This window comes from Diadema antillarum, unplaced genomic scaffold (genome assembly GCF_040938485.1).
Source record: "Diadema antillarum isolate AM-2024a unplaced genomic scaffold, OU_Dant_1.0 scf00000011, whole genome shotgun sequence".
Taxonomy (NCBI): domain Eukaryota; kingdom Metazoa; phylum Echinodermata; class Echinoidea; order Diadematoida; family Diadematidae; genus Diadema; species Diadema antillarum.
The window spans coordinates 312,079-335,755 of record NW_027270900.1 but is presented as its reverse complement, the minus strand read 5'-3'; the positions used below and the strand labels follow the sequence as shown (position 1 = coordinate 335,755).

Sequence of the window (23,677 nt, the reverse complement as noted above, 5' to 3'; positions counted from 1 at the left end):
AATTACTGGTAGCTTTCATCTAACACTATCGTAACCTGTTGATCTGTTTTTGTTTTTTTTTCTCTCTCTCTCTACAAACTGGCCTGAAAAGTACCATCACATACAAGGAAGCATAAATAGATTACATGTGTATACAACGCAACGTATATCAGCTCCAGTGTGAATTGGTGCATACAAAGTGTATATTCAAGAGACCTGTCCAAAATATCATGCAAATGACTATATCCTATCCTTCTTTCCACGACATGTAATAACAACTACTTTATACATTGCACAGCCTGATGCATAGATACATATGAAGAAAAATATTTGTATGGAAAAGCTAACCTGTCTCTGCGATGTGACCTCCTTTTGTCTTCTAGTTCATGGATGAAGTTGGTCAAGAAGTCTTTATTGCCGAGCTGCCTCGAGAACATTATCATGGCCCTTTCCAGATCAGCATCCAAATACTGCATTAGTAATTATAGGATTTAAAAAAATTTGCAAAATGCTTACTGTTTCATCCAGCTCTGCAGCTATTTCACCTCATTATATTTTTGTACATAAAACTACAACAATTCTTGATAGACTGTATGAGAAGCAAGTTTGGTCCAAGCTTCAAAGAATCATGCATGATTCCTCACATCCCCTTAATCAACTTTTTAAGTATAACCGGTCAGGCATTCGTTTGACTGTTCCTAAAACAGTACGTTCTAGATTCAGACAGTCTTTTGTTCTGAATGCCATTCACATCTTCAATGGTTCTGTTAAACGGTAAAGGATATTATGTGTCTTTGCACGTACCCTGGTACTTCCTGTTAATTCTTCTTTCTATCAGTACTTCTTTTCCTGATTTCTCTTACCCTACTCTATAAATTCTATTATTCTCCGGTACTTGTGTGACTCTGGTTCCTAGCTTTCCTTGTTATTCTGCTAAAATTTTTCCATGCTGGTGATATTGTTAATTGCATGGTCAATATTTTAACCTGTTCGGTTGATGGTTTGTGGAACCACTGATGAGGTGCACTGGTTCTCGTTCAATATTCTGTTTTGTTAATTCCAATAGCCCACCTGTTTTGATAGATTTGAATTTGAACCCGGAAAGTTTGTTATGATATTTATATAGTACAAATGCCTTTTATGATAATTATGTTGCATTCGTGCCCGCACGTGTAGTTCTTTGGAAGCTCTCTGCCCTTTTATTCTATTTTCTGTTTTCCTCTCTCTCTCTCTCTTTCCTCTCTTGGTTCCTACTAGTGGGCGCACATGCAGTGTGATACATGTATATGGCGATTATTTATTGAGAAAATCACTGTGATATTTGTATATTTTTTTATGAGACAGCCTATCAATGTTATGAATGCAATTTCATTCATTCATGCATAATAAAATGTACCTTATTATTGTTTTTCATTGTTGAACTATAAGGCTCTTGTGAATGACATTGGAATGTTATTCATTCATGCATTTCAACTGAATGTACATTGCATACTGCATTCTTTGTGAGTTTGGATAAACATCTCTCTTAAGAGGCCTACTCCTTCTCTTTCCCCATTTCTCTTCTTTCCCTCGGATCCTGTGCTCTTTTCTTCATGGTTCATGCTTTTTCTGGGCACTTTTTGAGGGTAATTAATGCAATATTATTATTACAGGATAACACTGTTGTATTGACAAGTTTTCAAGACAGCTCACCATGTATAAGTGTGCAATTTTATGTGCTTTTATCAATATGTCTCATTATGCAAGTTATTTACAGCCCTTTGTGAATTGACTAATGGCATTTTGATATGTACATGTATTTATGTAAAGCATATCACATTGTATGTGTGCCCACATAGGCAGCTTTTCCTGGAAATCCCTCCCCCCTCCTGTCTATCCTCTGCTTCTTTCCCTCTATCTTTTCTATTTTGCTTCCTGGGCACACTTGGACTGTGATTTACATTTACATTATGCAGCATTCATTGTTGCACTCTGTTATTTTATCGGAATGATCACGGAATGTTTTCGCATACATGTGCATGCATATTTGCATAACAACACTGTATTACAATGTGTGCCCATAGAGGCAGCTGTTCTATGGAACCCTCTCCATCCTTTTCCACCTCTATTCTTTTCTTCTTATTCCTGCTCTTCTTGGGCACACATGCGACATGTGATCCCTGGGTTTCTGTATAATGTACATTATGTACATCACACATGTTTCACTCCCGACATATTTTTAGTGAGGGTCTGTGCAATCTTGTATTTATGACTTTGCATTTTTGATATATATTTGCCATAGTCAGACGTCAGCATGTTTAAAAGATTCAATGCATCAATAGTATATTATAATGTTCTATTTTTATAGTCTCAAACATACCTCTTCATTTCATTAGAATTTCAGTCTAATTAGTTACGATATATCGTTAGATGATTTATCGAATTGTTAATTAATTATCAGTTTGTTGGGGTTTTTTTATATATGTGATCTGTTTGTTATTCTTGTCGTGTAATGCTCTGTTATCTTGCCAGTGGAGGAAGATTTTCTGTATTTTTTAAATCAGACAATAAATGATTGAATTGAATTGAATTGAATTGAATTGAATTGAATTGAATTGAATTGAATTCATGACTTGATGGCTATCTCAGCTGTGTTTGTTTGTTTGTATCATTTTCATAGCAAAAATCAATGTATTCCATACAATAAAGTAAAAGTTTTACAAATAAAGCTCAAGAAAAAATGGAGAAAGTACATACGGAGGGTAGCCCATTATCAGTAGTGACTTCTGGGCCCCATTTCATTAAAAAAATGTTAGGATAGCAACTCTTGTTGGAATGGCAACTTTCAATAGCATCAGCCAAACAGGAAGCCGGATTCTTGTCATTACCATGACAGTTGCCATTCCAGCAAGAGTTGCTAAAATATATATATATATATATATATATATATATATATATATATATATTTTTTTTTTTTTTTTTTTTTTTTTGGGGGGGGTTGTTTTGTTTTGTTTTTGTTTTTTAATGAAATGGTGCCCTGGCCTTCTATGAAGAGCAATGAAAGAGCTCGTGGTTAGTAACCACAAGGGCAAAGTTATGGTTGAAGAGTTTTGAAAATGCATTTTTTGTGACTTTATGAATTGGACTTACTTCGGGATCTGACGTGGCAGGAAGGACATCGAGCCCGGAGAAGAGCATGTTTCGTGTGTAGTCCTGGGTGTTGACAAAGGGAATGCCTAGACCTTTGACCTGTTCCTCTACTTCTGACATGTCAGCCTGGAGGTCATGGAATGCTGTTCAAAAGATGCATAGTAAAAAATATTAGGTCATTTTCACTCCAGAATACCTCTTTTAAATTATGAAAAATTATGCCATAAAGCTGCATGCTATTTCTTTTCTAAATGGCACAGTGTGAACCTCCACAGTTTTCTGAAAGAGGATTAATGTAATACAAGAATTGCACATATGGCTATATCTTTAGTAATAGTAGTAGTATTAGTATTAGTAGTAGTAGTAGTAGTAGTAGTAGTAGTAGTATCTTTACATAAGCTACAAAATATTTACTCTTTGCAACACGTGTAGTAAGGTACTAGTAACACGCATTTACACCAAGAAAAGAAAACAATGATTGAAAAGACAAAAGTAGATACATAGACCAAAATAATGTAAGTTGCATGTGATGACTAGCACAAATATGATTTCTAATCACAACCCTACCTCATCTTTGTCCCTCATCTTTACCTAGAAAATATCAAAAATTAAAAGAAACATCTCCAAGAGTATATCCTGTAGACCATAGTTCATACAGGCCTGTACCAATGGTAAAATCTTGAAATAATAAGAATTAATGTAATCAACATACAGCACTCTTGTTCTGTCATGTTCAGTCTACTAATGACCCAAAGACATGACCCTATGACATCACATCCAGAAAAAGAAATTGAAATATCACAAAATCATAATTAACATATCAATTTCCCTTGCAGTATATTTGCAAAAAAAAAAAATCCCGTATCACCTAATTTAAACATAATCGTATCTGTACGAGTGCACCTTTGTCAAGGCAGTATATGAAGGGGACCTATTGGATCTTATGTTATATTGAAGAAACAAGTGACAAAGATCTACCAATGACTGAAATGTTTCCATACCAGCTTCAACTTTCTGCTGGATTTTCTTTTCAACCAACTCAAGTTCCTGCGCCTGCTTGTCCAAGTTCTCGTAACTCCTACGGTACAGTCCGAAGCCAACCAGCACCATCACAATGATGATCAGCACAGCACCGCCACAAGCACCACCGATGATGGCGCCCAAAGGTAAACCTGTTGGGTACTGCACATAGCCAACAGAAAAGCCAAGGTTGCCTTGACTCACCTGCAAAGTGACAACAGTAAGATGAGTCAAGCATGTTTAATACATGAATAGGGAAATTATTTGTATTTGTGAAATGAGTGCAGATATGGATGTTTATTATTTGCTGTAGCTCACAATGAATGATATTGGTCCATGGTCCATCTTAACACAAGAGACCAAGTTCTTAGTACATTATAACATGCCAACTTACAGTACTTACATATAACCAATGTCCATTAAATGTTCATTTGTGTCTTGTGATGGTAATTTCATACCTAACCACATTTGGGGTTAAATCTGTAATGTCTCTTATGCTTTCAGTCAATGGAGCAATGAAAGCATATTTTCACCTGCTATTAATATACTTATTTTAACTGCATATACCCAACAGCATATACTTAACCACATTTGGGGTTAAATCTTCAATGTCTCTAATGCTTTAGGAGTCAATACAGCAATCAAAGCATTTTTACATCAGCTATTAATATACTAATTTTAACAGCATATACCCACTTTTTATACCACCAAACAATTCTGTGTCTGTATGAGTGCACATGATATACATGACAATTAAGTAATAACAAGCAGCAAGAGTGAGCAAATTCTTCATGTTTGTGTTGATTCAATAGTTTTAGTGCTTACAATTTTGTTAATTCAAAAATATAAAAAGCAAAGCATTAAAATAAATTTTGCAAGCATTGTCCATTGTACAATGGATTTCTGGCAAAAAAAAAATAAAAAAAATATATATATAATTATATATATATATATCTATATATATATCTACTGAGTTGAAGAACAGACGATGCACATTTCTTCTTGGGCATCAAAAGGAAGGGTGTGCATGTGGTAACTAAACTCTCTTGACTGTACCACATGGTTATAAAAACAATATCATAACTGCCTTATGCTCACAATAGGCCTACCTACTGATCATATGTGTAAAATATTGGCACAATTGTGTCAAGAAACATACATTTGCAGTGGACTCTACACAACTACTGAGGTTTTCTGTCCTTTAAAGAAATTGTATCTTCTCATTGCTTTCTCCATTTCACAGAGAAATGTCACAAACTGCTTGGCATATTTTAAAGTTGAAATCTAAACCTAGAATGTAAAATTATTTCTCCAACATGGACGCATTTGAATAAAAGGATGCATCCCACTAACATTTGTCAGTTATTAAAACAAGAATAGAAATAGAACAGCCACAAAGACGACTGAAGAACTTTAACAATTTCATGGAGAAAGAACAAAATCAATGATCAATGGCATAATTCACTACTTTAATATCTACAAAAGACAACTATGCTTACATGGACTGCTGGTAGATTTCTTGTCGGACCTTCCCCTAGAGAACCATTTCTAAATCCTGCCGATGGTGCCTTTTCTGGCATCTTGCAGATCAGCTTTTCGCTTTCCAAGATTTGGACTGCACATATACCATCTCCGCCGACAAACACCTGCACATCACCTTCTTTGCTAGCCAGGTCGAGATTACTTCCCTAAAAAATATGAAATGTGGATGGACACGAAAGAGATAAGAGAAAACATGGCAATTGTGAGTTGAAAAAAGCTATGTAGACAGAAGAAAACACCAACAAGGATTTAAATGGAAATTTTTAGGATAGGTGGTTAGCTTTTCAGGATTTTATGCACTTTGAACACAGCATATTATAATTACCACAGTAGTCCTGTTGTGTATCTCATGTTCTTCAGTTGCAAAAATACACCCACAATACCTTTAAAAAATGGCATCACATTTCTATGTATGACAATTGCCATAATTCTAATTGCATACAGCACATTTGACAAGAAATTTGTATAGAGACAATCCTTAAGCATGTTTAAAGATCTCTGCTTGAGAAGGTGGCTCATCACTAGTTCATTAACACCAGCAAGAAGCAGGCAGGCAACTGCCATTGATTTATATTACGTGTCAGACATATCATTTTTACACCCATTATACTTTCAGAATTCAAACTCAGACGTAGTTCAATATATAAATAAATATATATATATATATACACACACACACACACACATATATATATACAGTGAAACCCCGTTATAACGAGGTCCGTGGGACCGGCGATATTACCTCGTTATAACCGGTAACCTAGTTATAACCGTACGCATCAAAAACAAAGAAAAACATAAGCACGACATTGGAATATACCCATCAATGAAAGAAACTTAAGAACATCCTTTGCGTTGTTATTACGCAATTATGGATCATTATTATTGAGATAATAAAGGGAAATTATTTGTGAATTAGACGAAAAAGTAGGGGTTGAAATGAGATAATTCTTTATTGTAATTGTTGTTTGTTAATTTTTCCTAACACCAGCGCAAATAGAGTAAAATACAGGTGTTGTTTACCATAACTTGCGAGGTATATTTACGCTGTTGGTGCCCAGCGGGAATGCGATGATTTCATGAATCATTTCGGCTGTAATCTTGTACAATATAATATGATCGTTGCGCTCGAAAGGATTAAAAATGCGTCCTTCATTTTCTTCCGAAAATCTCTTCGCGTTTTGTACATCCGTTCTTGAAAAATATGCGACAGGATTGAATGTGGAAGGTTACGTTGTGATCTTTTTTACGCAAATCTGTACCTCATAGACCATTCTGAAAGAAAGAAAAATCTTCATTGTGAAATGCAGTGTTAAAATTGTGATAATGAATAAACCCACATCTATTCAAACTAATAAATACGTTTGTTTCTTTTTCTGATTTAGGTTAACATGCGTTATTCAACTATTTTTTACGCTACTGTCACCTGGCGAGATCGCGATAATTTCAGAGTAACATACATGCGTTATTTACCGTTAACTTGAGAGGTATTTTACGCTGTTGGAGCCCAGCGGGAATTCGATAATTTCATGAATCATTTCGGCTGTATTATTATGATCGTTGCGTCCGACGGGATTAAAAATGCGTGTTTTATTTTCTTTCGAAAATCTCTTCGCGTTTCGTACATCCTTGAACTGTTAAATGCGATTGTTTCTTTTTCCGAACACCGATTAAGTAGGTTAACATGCGTTATTCAACTATTTTTACGCTACTGTCACACGGCGAGATCGCGATGATTTCATTAATCATTTCGGCTTTAATCATACACACTCATATTTAAATTATCATTTCTGAAATAATAATGAACAAATCCAGATATATTCAAATTAATAAATGCGCTTGTTTCTTTTTCTGAACACCGATTAAGTAGGTTAACATGCGTTATTCAACTATTTTTACGCTGCTGTCACCCGACGAGATCGCGATGATTTCATTAATTATTTCGGCTTTAATCATACACACTCATATTCAAATTATCATTTGTTAAATGATAATGAACAAATCCAGATCTATTCAAATTGAAAAATGCGTTTGTTTCTTTTTCTGAACACCGATTAAGGAGGTTAACATGCGTTATTCAACTATTTTTACGCTACTGTCACCCGACGGGATCGCGATGATTTCATTAATTATTTCGGCTTTAATCATCCACACTCATATTTGCTAAGCAGCAAAAGAACTGGAAGTCGGAACCAAAAATGGAAAGGATATAATAATGAGTTGCACACGCATTCCAACTGTCCATTTTTGGCCACAAGTGTCGCTACATGAAAAGTTTTTGAATGCGTTATCTTTTTTTTCTCTCGTTGCGGTGTGGTCTGCCCTAATATCACGCACGCGTATCTCGCGGAAAAGAAAATCGAATGATTATGTTTAATTATTTAGTAGGAACATCGGAAGGCATTCCTGTGTCTTATCGCGTGATTTAGAAGAAAACATGGAAGGAACGGTTCTCTGCAAAACGGAAAAAGACGTGGATAACGTGAATTCGGTTTTCAGTGTTTCGTTTGTCGCGTGTTTGAAAGCGGCAATTTAGTCAAGAAATGGAACCTCGTTATATCCGATCAAATTGCTTATGTTTTTCTTTATCATGATGCACCGAAATTGTCCTCGTTATAACCGGAATCTCGTTATAACCGAACTCGTTATAACCGATTCGTTCTGCCATAGGTTTACACGCAAAGGAAAACGGGACCGACGCGATCACCTCGTTATAAGCGGTTCCTCATTATAACCGAACTCGTTATAACGGGGTTTCACTGTATATATATACACATATATATAATTCTTTTTTTTTTTGTAATCATACATATCTGTCTGTCTTCATGTAAATGTATAGGATTGTTCTTCGTCACACATCTTATGGTTTTATCCCCCAAAATTCCTTTTTGTTGCCCTCTATATCAATAGTTGTCTTCTTCACCTCCACACGCTCTACATGCTCTGTACATGCATGTTGAAAATCAAACTATTTCCCAATGATAAAGAAGCCTTTCCGTTGTGTCTACCACTGTGTACCTCATCAGTCAGGTTAGTGCACACTGCGCTTCGAGTGCGCGCTCAGTGCACGTATACACACCTCAAATATTATGCAGCTTGAATTCCTCTGTTTTTGCCCCATTTGCCAATGATAGTCTTTCAAAAAAAATTGAATAGTTATCTGGATTCAGATGGCTATCCGCATCATTACCAAAATGTAATAATGGGTTCCTAGTATATCAATTCTTTTGTTAAGTTTCATCCAAATCCATATACATTTTTTTTTTTGTTATTTTGCAAAGACAGACAGACAGACAAGCAAACAAATATACCAATGCCAACAACAACAAAAAATAACCTCTTTGGCAAAGGTAATGAAATTGATATCAAAGGGTAACTCTGGTATATTGAGATGACATAAGTTTGACTTTCAATTGATAATTGAGTAAATGTGATCGTGATTCTGAACAATGTCATTCTGACTGCTATACAATAAAGGTGCAAAGTTCTGTGATACACTCATATTCTCCCAAATTAAAATTTAGGTCTGATTCATTGAAAGATGAATTTCTTTACACGCATGTCACAAGGGTTGATTTGTATTGTTTTCCCTGCTGAGTTGATGACCGTGCATTTTCTCTGTATACTTTTGTTGTTACTATCAAAATTTGTGTTCTTCTGAAGATTTTTTTTGGAAATGTTGATGAAAATATACTAGTTGACTATTTGACTGGAATACATTGGATCATCCACTTATTTTTTTAGCAGGGACTTAGTATACTAGAACCACATTTCCACCAATTTCAACCTTACTGGGTTAACCTAATGGAAGGAATTTCAGAGATGAATCTTGAATATGGAAGGATAAAATACAATTTCCTTCTCAAGCATTACATAGATTTATACATGCAGATGGATATACAGTAATTGGTGTATGACATTTTCACTGATTCCACTTTCATTTAGCAAATCTTACATTAAGTTCTAGCAAGTTGCTTTCAGGCAGATTGAAAATTGAATCTGGTCCATCAAAATTGTAGTAGACTGGATCTGGGAAGTATGTGATGATTTCATCCCAGTCGATGACAAAACCATCAAAGTCAAATTGTAAGGAAGCCGTTAGACCTTCCTCAGTTTGTCTTCTCCTCCGTGAGGCCATGTCCCCAGGATAGGTCGGCGAGGGACAAGTAAGAACGGTGGCACTTCCATGGCCATTACAAATCTGAAAATAAAGGCAGATAGAAGTAAAGAATTCAATGTTAAGAATTTATATTTCAACATTAGTCTACAACACAACAATTTTTTATACAAAAGTATCAGTTCTACAAAAGTTTGCCCCTTTATATTCTGGTCACTATGCATGAAACGTGCTTGAGAGAAGTTCTTTCCTTATGGTTGTTGCTTTTACATGAATCAGAAATGACATCATTAATCAGAAAATGACACTAGAAATGCACTCAGAGAGCGCAGACCATCGCCAAGACAGCAAATAATTTCTAACCATACACATAATAGATATACTCTTTCCCAATTAAAAAATCCTTTTGTTAACGTCATCAGCTTCCAGCTGTGCAGTGGCTTGCCCAAGCACAGCACACGCTTTTAGTGCGTGGGTGCATGCAAACCTCCAATATGTGCAGCTTCAACTCCCAAGTTCATATGCCAAAAGAACAAAAAAACCTTCAAAGATCTATGAAAATTCTTGGATCACTAACAAAACTTAATTATCTGTTCCTTGTGTCTTCATCAACTTTTCCTGCAAATTTCATTCAAATCCATTTACAACTTTTATTATTAATTTTGTTAAAAGAGAAACCAACACTGATGATCACTTTAACCTCCTTCCTTGGTAGAGGTAATGAAAACAAAACAAAAGAGAGAGAGAGAGAGAGAGAGAGAGAAAGATTATGATATATATTTTGTCATCTATTAAAATATTTGTTCAGAATATATATCACAGGCTTTGTTGGTCCGAATTCTGAATTACAGTATGTGTCACATGCTAACAACAGGAAAACGCACAGACTCGTCATATTTCTGTCAATCACTCCAAAATGGTTGGCCTCATCAAGTTCTTAATTTCAATGAAGTCTCATTTGATGTCCTGAATAATATGAGCTGTTAATAATGTTGGTATTAATGTGAGATAGCATTTCACATTTATGAATACCAGCACTTCAAACCAAAACTTCAAACAACACAAAATTTCAGGATAGTTGGGAGACCTTTCCCAGTACATTTACCGGTAATCATAACTTGTAAGAATTCCTCTTATACAATATAAATACTTGCTCTTTAGAATCATATATCGGGGTACTTTGAAGAATTAACTGCAGACATACAATGGTGTAGATAAAACATAAGCAATAAAAACCATGTACAGACCTCTGACGTCTCTGCTCCAGAAGTTTGTGATATTGCCTTGATGACTGGCATCTGAATCAAGTCAAATCTTTCTCCAGTGACAATTATATCAAGACCTCCCCTGAAATGGCAAAATCAAGGATTAGTATATGAAATATGTTATGATGTTAGGTATAAAAATCCTGACTAAATATTCACACTGATTTAAAACCAATCTTGGTCCTATTATACAAAGAGTATTTCTAAATGAAACATCAGAATAGCTATGTAGTTACCATAGATACAGCTAATCAGCTTCAATTGACATATACAGTCACTGTAACACTATGGTTGTATTTACTGTGATTTGCAATTTAAGTATAGAGGACATAAAGGCATTGACTCATTTTGTGCCACACTTACAGAAGGTAAATTGGCATGGCATTACCAGTGAAGCACTACATACTATTTAGTAACAAGAAGAATGAATACAGTGACTTTTTAAAGAACGGGTTTGTTAAACTCAAGAAATCTCTTCCAAGAGTCTCCTGTTGAAATTGACGATTCCACCATGCTGATCCATTATGTCCACTTGATATACAGTTGAAGTCTGACTTACGACTTAATCGACTGTGTCCTGTCCAAGCCAGTGATAACTGGGTTGGGCATGAAGGTAAACTCATCGGTTGTTGTCACCGGTGTTCCATCAAAGGTCATGGTCAGTACTTGACTGCCCTCTGAAGATTCTGTGGTTGTGCAAGATGTTTCATTTGGACTACGAGCACTGCAGAAAACAGAAAATACATGTATATACAAAATGTATGTATTTCTACTTTTTTCTCTCTGTAACCCTCCATAAAACTACATTACAATACATTATTTATACTAGACCAAATGAAAAAGAATTTGAAACAATGGCTTGGGATTTGAACCCATCAGTTTCTGCTTTACCGGGCTAAAACCCTGCCAAAAACGTGGAAGCCAGTTCATAACAGTGATGTAATGAATTTTGAACAAACACCCAATTCCTTTAATATCTCATTTTTCTTCATTGTCTTATACTTTTTTTTCAAAGAGTGCAATGGACAGATCTTTGTTTTGTTTGTTATGCTTTTACTCATGAGAGTGTCATAATGAAGTCTGAATAAGTTACTCATTGCCACACATCTATAACTGCTTACTCTGTGTGTGTGTGTGTGGGGGGGGGGGGGGAGAGACAAAAAAAAAAGTCCTCTCCTGTAATTGAAATTAGATGATTATTAACCAGGAGTGAAACTGCACAAAACATTGATAATGGTTTCACAATCACATATGAGTCAGTCTCCAAGCTCATTCAAAATGCTATATTTTCTTGTATGGTGTACAGATATGCATGCAATCCTATAAAACATCATCAAGAGCATAATATACATACCCTCACGCAAGCTTTTCTCATCTGAATAGAGTTTGCAATACTTCTCAATGTAAACAGACAGAATTAAAAAATCAACGGCACATGCTTTAAAGCCTCTTATTCTTCAAGGTCACTCATATGCTGCATTTGGAAACTTTAGTACATGTATTCCACGCTATTTTGAAATACAGGCCCTTGTATAAGAGCTCAAACATAGAGTAGGTCAGTCTGAATACTAATATTATGAACCAGTTCCTTATATGTAAACCTGGCATACCAGGTTCCAAAAATGTAGACCAAAGTGCCTGCAGTTGAGACTTAAAGTTGTGTGTATTTGCGATATGCTGGCCAGAAAAATTACTTTTTTAATTAAAAAATTACAGTTTCTCCTATCAATATCTGTTCTTTTTCTGTCAAAACTGTGTGTATTTTTGTCTAATTAACCTTTCACAATGCAATAGTATGCTTGTTTTGCTATAAAACTCATACAAATACCTGCGTAGCAATCAATAGTGAGCCCAGTAGATTTTGACTTTCGCTGACCACACCAGTGCCATAGTGTATGACATATGAGCCGCGTGCACGCTCTACTAAATCTCAAGTGTGATCAATATTTTGCATTGTACATCTAGTAGATTATGGAGAGGGGATACATGTGCTGCTTGACTGGTTTTACATAGACAGACTATTATTAACATGTCTGTTTTTTGTTGACTGGCAAAAAGAATCTCGTTTAGGGGTATTAAAGGCTCTCAGAAAATTGCAGGGGTAACCAGTCAAGTCATAATCAGCAAATGGGTCACATCCCTGTTTACGAGTCAAATGACTCGTCTACCAGCTAATAAACTGTAAGCCTACCCACATGCAGCTTTCTAATGTCAACTCACATATCAATACATTCTGCATCTCCGAATCGGGCTATTACATTCCTTCCAGAAGTGAGGAAATCTCCAGAAATCGTGACTCTGGTTCCACCTGCCGCTGGTCCCTCTGTCGGAGTGAATCCACTTATCATGGGATCCTTGGTAGAACACACATGAACAACGGGTAAACAATGTGTTGTATGTGTCTGATCAGTCTCAAAGTGTTCATTTCAGCACTTTGCAGCTACATGTACATGTACATGTAAAGCTACTAGACTGTATATTTTATTTGAAGGCACCTATCGTGTGAATATAGTGGAATACAGTTTCATCCCCTATCAGCAAAAATGACTTCTACACTTTGGCTCTTTTCATCACTTTTAATAAATTGAGGTGTGCTACATCATTCTCCTCTGGATGAGTTTAGAGAATCAGAGCTAAGAATACACAGCTGTATTTTCAAGTTCACTTTAATGGGTCCTTGAAGGAGTAAATGGGGTAAATATCAGTCTCATAGAATACACTTACTCTGTAGAGAAACTCCTCTTCACTGTTTGCCTCTCTCACTTGACTATCCAGAGTGACTATGAGGTCAATTTGTCCCTCACGTATCTGACCTGCTCTTCCTGTCAAACAGCTGACACTAACAAGAAACAAGAAACAAAACACAACACAACAAAACAATCAATATGTGGAATTAATGCACTGCATGGACTGAAACTTAGGCAGCCTAAAAATAAAAAAAAAAAAAGCAAGAAATGCCTAGCTAAAACTCTCCTATGGGTGCCTTGTTGAGGTAAGTATACTGTCATCTATTTAATAAATGCTTTTTTTGTGGCCCAAATCAAGGTACACAATATAAATGGTATGTTTGAACAATTCATATATTAAATAAGTGTAAGGTCACCTTGCTGTCTCACTTTTCTTCATGAAAAGGATGTATTGGCTATAAATAGCAAATCACTTTTTGTTTTTTTTTTCTCTCTTTTTTGTTTTAATCCAAAACAAGGTGCCCAGCCAAGATTACTTGAATGGGAGTATGCAAAATGCTTGCAAAAACACAAAAAATGACAGAATGGTATGGTGTAACATAGGTGTTTTTAAACTTGGAGGACTCCAATTTTACACAAATATATAATGAAAACAATCCTTAACAAGCACTTTGTACTGCTTTTCTCTTTTGCTGCATAAAAAGTTGTGGAGACAGAGAGAGCTACATGGCAGGTACAAAACAGTGTCTTAATAATAAACCATTTTTTTGGAATGCAACAGCGAATGTTTTGGTGTAATTTCAGAACAGGAAATGTCACTGCAAATATGCAATGAATCTGTTTTGTGCAATAAGCCCACTTCTATTTATGTCTACTTTCACACTTTAAAGCAAATACATTTTTCATTCACTATTTGACACGATCAAAGGACTCCTCAGGAAAACTGTACATACTTTTTATTTAAAAACTTTTACAAAAGTTGTTTGTTTCCTTCACTCTCTCATTCTTATTTGTATATAATTCCATGTCAGCCTTTTGGACTTGAACTTGAAAGAAATGTGAATTAAAATGTAAATGTAATCCCCATGATGCTATTACAAACAATATGAATCAAATTTTATCACTATTAATACAGATCAAATAGATTTTCAGACACTTGCATGTGATTATTCAAATTCATGTAATTCTTCCGTGGAGATGTTTTTTGTTGCAATTGATTGATGAATTACCCTACAACGTTGATGTAGGGCAATTCGTCAATCAATTGCAATTGCACCTGAGTTGGCTAAAGTCAAAAGAATTAACATGAAATATCACTGAACCTGATTTATACTCCACCTAACAATTCTGTGTTTGCACACTGCCAAGAACGATGGATACTAACATTTCATAATATATTGTACTGGTATAGTGAAAAGCTTTTTCCTATTTTGAGGGCCATTGTGTGCAGTTATAAATTGTATCAAGGAACGTTCCTGTTCTATTCAAATTGTGTCTTGCACAATTCTAAATCCAGTTTTTGTGTGTGCCTATTTTCTTGAGACTTTCTCTAAAACTGAAGAAGTACAGACTGAGTAGTATGACTTGCAAAGCTCTTTACTTCATTTTGGAGCCATGATGTGCTGTTACCCTGGCAGTAATATTTGCAGCAGTTGGGGGAAAAAAATCTTACAGAGCCCTTCATTGAGCTGATCTTGCACCATGTTTCTTTTAAATAGCTTGAGAACCGGAGTACACATTGTAGTAGATTGATTTAACACATTCGCAACAGATCAACTGCCCAACCTACTGACCACACACAGATTCCTTTAATCATGCCCTCTTCAAACTTCATTTGGAGAGGGTATAACAAGGTTACAGCTTTATCAAATATTCATAATATCGGACCCTATTAGAGAAATTGGTAACAAGATGGTTCTGCATTCTTTTTTTTCTTTTTTTTTTCTTTTTTTTTTACAATCACTACCTTCAACAGCTTTTGTTTACTTTCAGTTTTGCCTCAAAATACAAACCTTTGCCCAGGGTCATAGAACTCTTCCATGCCATTTAAATCACATTCAATTCCTGCCACTCTAATACTGGAGATATCCTCAAAGTTCACTCCAAGGTCAGTTCCAGAAACTTCTACTCTCGTTCCTCCTGCTTCTGGTCCAATTACAGGGTAGAACTATCAGAGAAGTTCAAAGAGGAAAAACTATAACTATTATGCTATTGATCGTGTATCACCCACAAACGTGAAAAGGAACATGTGCTTTCTATTGACATTTGCTAAAATTCCTTAAACTACTTTTGCAACATGTCATACACCCATTGCTTGTCAATTTTCTAACAAGCAAAAACAACACCCACATAAGAGACACAGACCTAAGTTTCTTTAATAATGCATATGGCATAAACTCATATATTCTGAATTTGAGTCACATTTAGTTAGTAGAACCTACATGTATGCCTAGAGTATTTGCTGGATAGAAAATTGAACCCTTACATCAAGTACACACAATCTAAAAAGATGTTCGCTTACAAATACGTAATCTGCATGATATACATGACCAGTCCTGTACACAATGTACTTTGTTGTATCTAATACAAAATATGATGTTTCAAAAAGCATGGTACAAGTTCGAAAACAAAATTATTCAAAGCATTCATTGACTACACTTTGTTTAATCACTGTTGTTACATCCCTATCCAAAACAATATCTCCGTAACAGGACATTCTAATATTAACATCATCCCAGGTCAATGAATATCAAGTCTGATAATGTACTTACACCAGTTATTAGAGGGGGATTACATTGCAGATATTCGCTTTGATCGAGGGGAGTATTCCCCTGGCAGACTTTGCTCTCTTGGACGTTGCAGTCATCACCACACCAGAGACATTCCAGTCTTGGAGGCGTCGACACGGGTGATAGACAGCGACTGCAGCTTCCATTATTCACTGAACACTTGTAGAGTGTCACTATTAAAAAAACATCAGGAAGTAACTTAGTTCATCTTATTATCATTATCATTATTTGGCATTTCAACATAAAATACAAATGGAAAATCATATTACATTGATAAAAAGATTGTGGAGATTCTAGGTGCACATCGCCGGTCTGAGATGAATGACTCCACACGAACAGGAGATCACTATTTACTGTAAATGTTGATACTTTCGCGCAATTATTTTTTCGTGTTGGGTGGCTTAAAAACATAGTCATTGGTTCCTGAATTCAGCGTGTGCAATTGTCAAACCATTCAAAATGTGCAGATAAAATTGTAAATTAAGGTATGTTCATGAGTTTTAGAATTCACGCTAGCCAACTCCTAAGAAGAGCGTAATACGCGAAAATTTCTGTGTTTACAGTAGTTTGCCTCAAATTTATCAATAAGGTCCTCCCCTGATATAGGGCCTATGACTTCTTAATTTGCAAAGCATAACATTATAAGCTACAATTATCATGAAACTGAACATCATCTGTTCACCTGGTGAGTGGTTTCAAGTTTGGTGCTAGTGTTAGTGTTGGTGTTAGTGTTATCTTTATAATGCACTGAATCAAGCTAAAACACCACATATCACAGCATCAAGTGTGATATCGATTGCTACTATTGCTCGTGGAAGGCCTACGAACTGTATAGTAAAATAGTAATTCCACATCAAATCAACCAGAAATGCCTCAGTTTATATTAGACAAATAATAATGAATGAAAACAAATTTCTGAACCTCTTAGAAACAGCATGGATTTCTTTTTTAAGCTCTGTGGTACAAAACTATACAGGAAGGTTTTGCAGATTTGTATTTTTAGCTCGGTAGACAAACTACATCATACCTTTCTAACATACACTTTTGTACATACAATGTACCATACACATGCCCATACACATACAATTGTATACAATGTGAGTGACAATATGCTATCCATAAACTCACTTATGGGTTCACATTCTCTTCAGTTTGGGCCATTTTATGATGAAGAAGTAATTTAATCCAACCAAGAAATATACAAATTATTGATGTGGTATAAACCTGATTAAGATTAGCAAAATAAGATTGGGTTCAAGAAATGTATGCCAACATTTAACAAACACAAAAAACCAAAAAGTGACATATTTCATGAAACCATGCAAGGGACTGATGTTAGCCAGGAGGTAAACATCACTCAATTCACTGACATGAAGAGGGGAATTACAGTATATACTTTTGTGCCATCATTGGACTGAATATCATACAGTGCTTCTTGAGTCATTAGTGAAATGTAAGATAAACTTCACATATTGACCTTGACCTTTTATCTTGTGTCCCCAACATCTCAAGTCTTCATTTTCATTTGAACTTGGATAAACCTAAACAAGGTATATCATTCAAATAATTCAAGTCATCATCCAGTTATTGCATGTATTGAATATAGTGTGTGTATTCCTGTGTATTCTCATATGCATTCAATATCTCATTCATTGTTTATATGAAAAACTGGAAGACTAGTATCTGTTCTTTAATTCTTGGTACATTGTTGTAAATTAATGAAACCCGGATCAATTCAAACTCAACTCAAACTCATCAGGTAGACAATTTAAAACAAAATGCTTCAGTTGAACATTTCATGATGGAAATAAGAATTAAAATGGAATGCACAAAATAATATGGTGTACTTCATGTATGTAAACTTGTGCAAACCTTCCGATCCCGTCCAGTCGTCAATGACGTTTTGGGAATTCCAGCGGACAGACACACTCACAATGGTTTGGAGAACTTCACGGTTGTACATGTACTGTGGGTGCCAAGATTGCAATTTGTGCATATCATGAGGAACGTGTAGTAAATCAAGTCTGTATATTCAAACAAATGTTTTAAGTACAAATACCAGTTCTATGTTTATTTCCTCTACATTCTAAACTACCAAGGTGTAGTGCAAAATGTATACAGTGCATGCTATTAAATATTGAGTTCAATTTCATACTCATAAATGCATGTGCAGTAGCTTATACTGTACAAAATTAAAGCGAACTTCATGCTACCACACCTACAGTGTACTTTGTAATAAATGAGAGAATGACGATTCACTGGACAGTAGAAATATGATGGTATCACTTGTTTTGCTCATCCTTTTAATCAGACAGTAAATGGAGAAATATCACATATAAGCACATTTCAGTCACAATGTTTTTAGGCAAACCTACGATATGAAATATACTGCACTGTACACTAACTGACAAAAAATTGCAGCCACACTATCCCGAGTCCGAGAAAGATTACAGACATTATGGCCAATAAACCAATACCTCACTTCCACATGAAAGGCAACTGTGATAAACTCTGGATCTACTGGATTTCATGATTCCCTTTTTATGCACATTTTTTTGAATATACAATTAATAAAATGGAAAAGATATACAGCTGTATGTGCTAATTGGAAAAGTGAAACTCTGCATACGTTAAGGATGGTTTACTGCCTATTGAGTGATTAAAGCCAATTTATTATTTGGAATATACTTTGGAGTATATTATACTAACACCTCAAGGCATGTACATGGTTATTCGTACACCTATTCAGCTTGGTTATGCTGCGCGTGATGCAACAATTTCCAACAAGATATTCATGTAATCAATCATTATATTGACATGGAGTGCTATTCACTCCTAATTGAATTATGGAGATGCATTATGTAAGGTATAACATTAACAAATGATATCCTTGAAAACTATATTGTCCATCTACATGTACATGAAAGTTCTTCAAGAGTATTAGTACAAATTGTATGTAGAATAGTGTGCTATTAGTCTACTCTAAAAAAAGTATGTGTTAATGGACAGAGCTCTGATATGGCTATACCAGGGCTCAACACTAATGGTGGCCAGGTTTCCCAGAGCTACTCAGAATTTATGTTGAGACACCAAATTTCCAGCAAGATCATCTTTTGGTGGCCCAACTGATCTAACGATTCAAAATGGAAAACTCCTTTTGGGCAACCAAAATTTCAGATTTGGAGATTTTAGTGGCCACAGCAGACCACTGGAGAAAAGATTTGTGTCAGGCCCTGGATATACAACATAATCTGCTTTGTATTTCCACAAAATACCTTTAACCCCATTTTCCATGGTCATAATTGGTATACAACAAGTCAATAAACTTTTGTATGGTTAGTGGTCACATCATTCCAGTCATATCACTTTATAATGAAGAGTAGTGTGCATATTCATGTAAGTGTGAGTATGTACTTTGTATGTAGGCAATCAATGTCAACGATTTCTCACCTGTCGAGCAGGACAGTTGACGAAAGTCTCATTGAAGTCCGTTACTGCTACAGCCTGTTCACTCCCTTCTACAAGAATGACACATTCATACAATGTGACCTGCAGAGCAGAATAAGCCAGAAAAATATAAAAGTGCACACATTATTTTTCCCCATGACCAAGATAAGGACCTATAGGACTACTGGCAGAGAGACGAGAACTCAAAATCTTTATATTCTTGATAAAAAATAAAGACTCAGAACATACGCCTTGTCATCTCAGCATTATATTGACTTTGATGGTTGTCATCATAATTCTTTTTAAGATCAAATGTTGTGCCATCTGTATCATTTTAATACACAAATTGATTGAATGGAACATCATATTTGAAAGGTTTCTACATCTCCGAAAGGGGATGGGTATTTATAATAACAATATTCATCCCACATTTATTTGTGTTGATACACTTAACCGATGTTATACCTGGTCCTCTCCAAATTCTATTGATTCAGATGATGTTTCCTTACATTCTTGGGGTCTTACTTGATGACAGAAAGTCTTTTAGAATACATTTTTCATCAAAAACTATTCAAAGTGCCATTTTCTAATACTACGTCAAGTTGGATGACTTCTATTTAAAGGGATAGTATAGTATTGATGGAGATAAGGATTTAGCTTTTAAATTTTTGCAAGATACCAAGAAACCACCTATAAAATAGTACTGAGCATACCATTCTAAGAGAAACTCAAAGTATATTTGATGAAAATTGGTTTTGGAATGGCTGAAACATCCAAAAGCAAAGTAAAACAAAGCAATCACAAATAGTATCCTCCAAACTCTGTTTGGGGGATACAATAGACGGTGGGTCCCACTTTTTTTATTAGGGTTGCTCTGTTTTGGATATCTCAGCCATTTCAAAACCAGTTTTCATCAAATAAACGTTGAATTCCTCTTGGAATTGTATGCTCTTTCACATTTCATGAGAGGTTTCTCATTATCTCACCAAAAATGCTGGAAATCTGAAGGTAGGTCTCAATCAAAACTACACATGTATTATCATGATTCTTATTATTATTAGTAGTAGTAGTAGTAGTAACTTAGTATTAACCCATTAAGGACGGACTAATTTTGCTACCAGACACATTTCCCATAGACACCTGCCCGAGGATACTCAGGACTTCTCATCAACAGGTTGATATTATTGTCATTACCAATATTACTATTGTTATTATTATTATTATTAGTAGTAGTAGTAGTATAATTTATTTATCTATTTATTTATCTATTTATCTATCTATTTATGTACCTGTTCAGCAATTCATCATACAATACAAGTGGACATAGAATAAAAACAGAAAATCATATTACATGATATAAGAATTGTGATAATTCCAGGTGCATTTTGCTGGTTGATGGGGGAGGAAAAGGTAAACTTAATCACCGAGGTTCGAGACCTTCCTCCCCACCCAGTGCATGCACCCAGAATCAGCTACTTGTATATCAATATAAAACAGTTACAAACATTATCAAAAAATACATTATTACACAAAAATGCACTGAATTAAATCTCAAATATAACTAGAACTATCACTGAATATGACAGATGCCCCACCCTGACCTGAAGGTGTTAGCTCAGCCACCAAAACTGGTTATTTGATATTCTTTTAAAAGAAAAACCAAACAAACAATTGTCTTATTAATGAATAGTACCATGGCAGCAGGTTGCCCAACGATGATCAAAAATATCTTCTGCTCATTTAAAACTGAACATCCTTTCCCAAATCTCAATGCATAAACCCAACTAATGGAGTGAGCAAAACACTGGTAATAAATATATAATTACAGTTGAACCTCTCTTATCCGGCCTCCCTTTATCCGGATCTCTCTATTATACGGACGCAATCTCGCCGTGATTTTTTTTTTCTCATAATTACGGGAGGAAAGGGGGATTCCCAACTCCTTTAGAACTCCTACACAAACACACATGAATTACATATACATGAGACATTTCTTAATAATTATTTAGGTAAATCATCCCAAGAATTTATAAAAGAAAATGATTTCATTCTTGCAAACACGAACCTCTATTTTGGGGTCTGTTACTGAGTGTAACAATGAAAAGGTTGCAGTATACACATTACTACATGTGGTACTACAATGGGCTACATCAGTACATGTGTATAAAGCATGAGTCTCCCGTATCCGGCCAAATCCCTTATCCGGATGAGCCCCGGTCCCGACTTGTCCGGATACGAGAGGTTCAACTGTATGTATATATATTTCTAAAAATACTGTTGTCGTGGGAACACATTGTCTAACACCGACATTTTAAATTTTAGTTATTTTATTTATTCATTTCCATTCATAGCATGGATTCATTCATTTCATTCAATTCATTTCTATTTCATTTCTGGCCAAAGTATCAGTAATATGACAATTTCATATAAACAAATTAAGTACAATGTAACTTTTACATTTCCAAATGAAATTTAGATAAACGTCATTTGTTTACATGAATCAATAAATATACTAGTTGAAGAAATACATCCATGGATAAAATGTGACTGAATCATAACAAAGAAAAGGTCGGAAATGGAGGGGACTGCTAAAAAGCCAAGCTTGTAGAATGCAGCCCCCTCGTGAGTCGTGAAAATTACAGTAACAATGCAACGAGACAATTTGACATAATCCTCGGGAAACAGAACATAAATCGATTACACACACAAACGCACACACAGACAGGAACACAGCTGCTCTCTTACATACGCGTGGAAAGAATAAACAGAAGGTCGAAGGCCAGAAGGGGACAGGAAGACATAGGAAGACAGAGGAAAGGGCAAAGGAGGAAGAGTTCAAGGGTCGATGCCAGGGCACATGAGACTTTGATCTTACCGAGAAGTGGACTATCTATGTGTGATATATTATAATGGTTATGAAAGAAATTAAACAAAGTAAAGACATTAGCAGCAAAGAAATCACTTAGCAGCTTTCGAAATGCAAATTCCCAGTGATATAAGAATTAATAAACATTTTCTTTAATTTCAAAGTAAAAGTGTTGAAACTTAGAGATTCTTTTATGCTGCTGTCAAGGGAATTCCAGAATTTAGGTCCAGCGAAGGAGAACATAGACTTTGCAAAAATCGTCCTAAACATTGGTAAATTGAATTCATTGGTTTGTCCAGTGGGGTATGCATGTATAGTTTTATTTTGAATAAACATGGAGTCAAACGCAAAAGGAAGCGAATAATTTATCAATTTGTACATAAACTGACCTAAATTCACACAATACAAATCCTTGATTTTTAAAATATCATTTTGATAAAACAAGTCATTAGTATGACATCTCCACGATTCTTTACAAATAATACGCAGAGCTTTTTTCTGCAATAATTCTTTCTAGATATGAGGAGTACGTGTTGCTCCAAGCGAGAATGCCATATTTCAGATAGGGTAAAATTAAAGATGAATATAACATTAATAAAACATTTTTGGGGAAATAAAATTTAACTTTATTGATTACGCCAGCATTTCTAGAAATTGTACAGCAAATGGAATCAATATGCAAATTCCAGGTGAGCTTATTATCAAGAATCAAACCTAAAAATCTAATTGAAGAAACTTCTTCTACAGCTGTATTGTCCAAATAAGTATTCTGAGATAACTTTTAAGCTCAAGGATGATTTCCAAAGGGGTCCACATCCAGGTAAATATACAGCGTA

General features: G+C 35.3%; 1 pseudogene; it reads right to left on the bottom strand.

Moving 5' to 3' along the window:
• Positions 1-23,677, bottom strand: part of LOC139720433 (plexin-A4-like) — a 73,499-nt pseudogene that overhangs the window by 14,258 nt on the left and 35,564 nt on the right.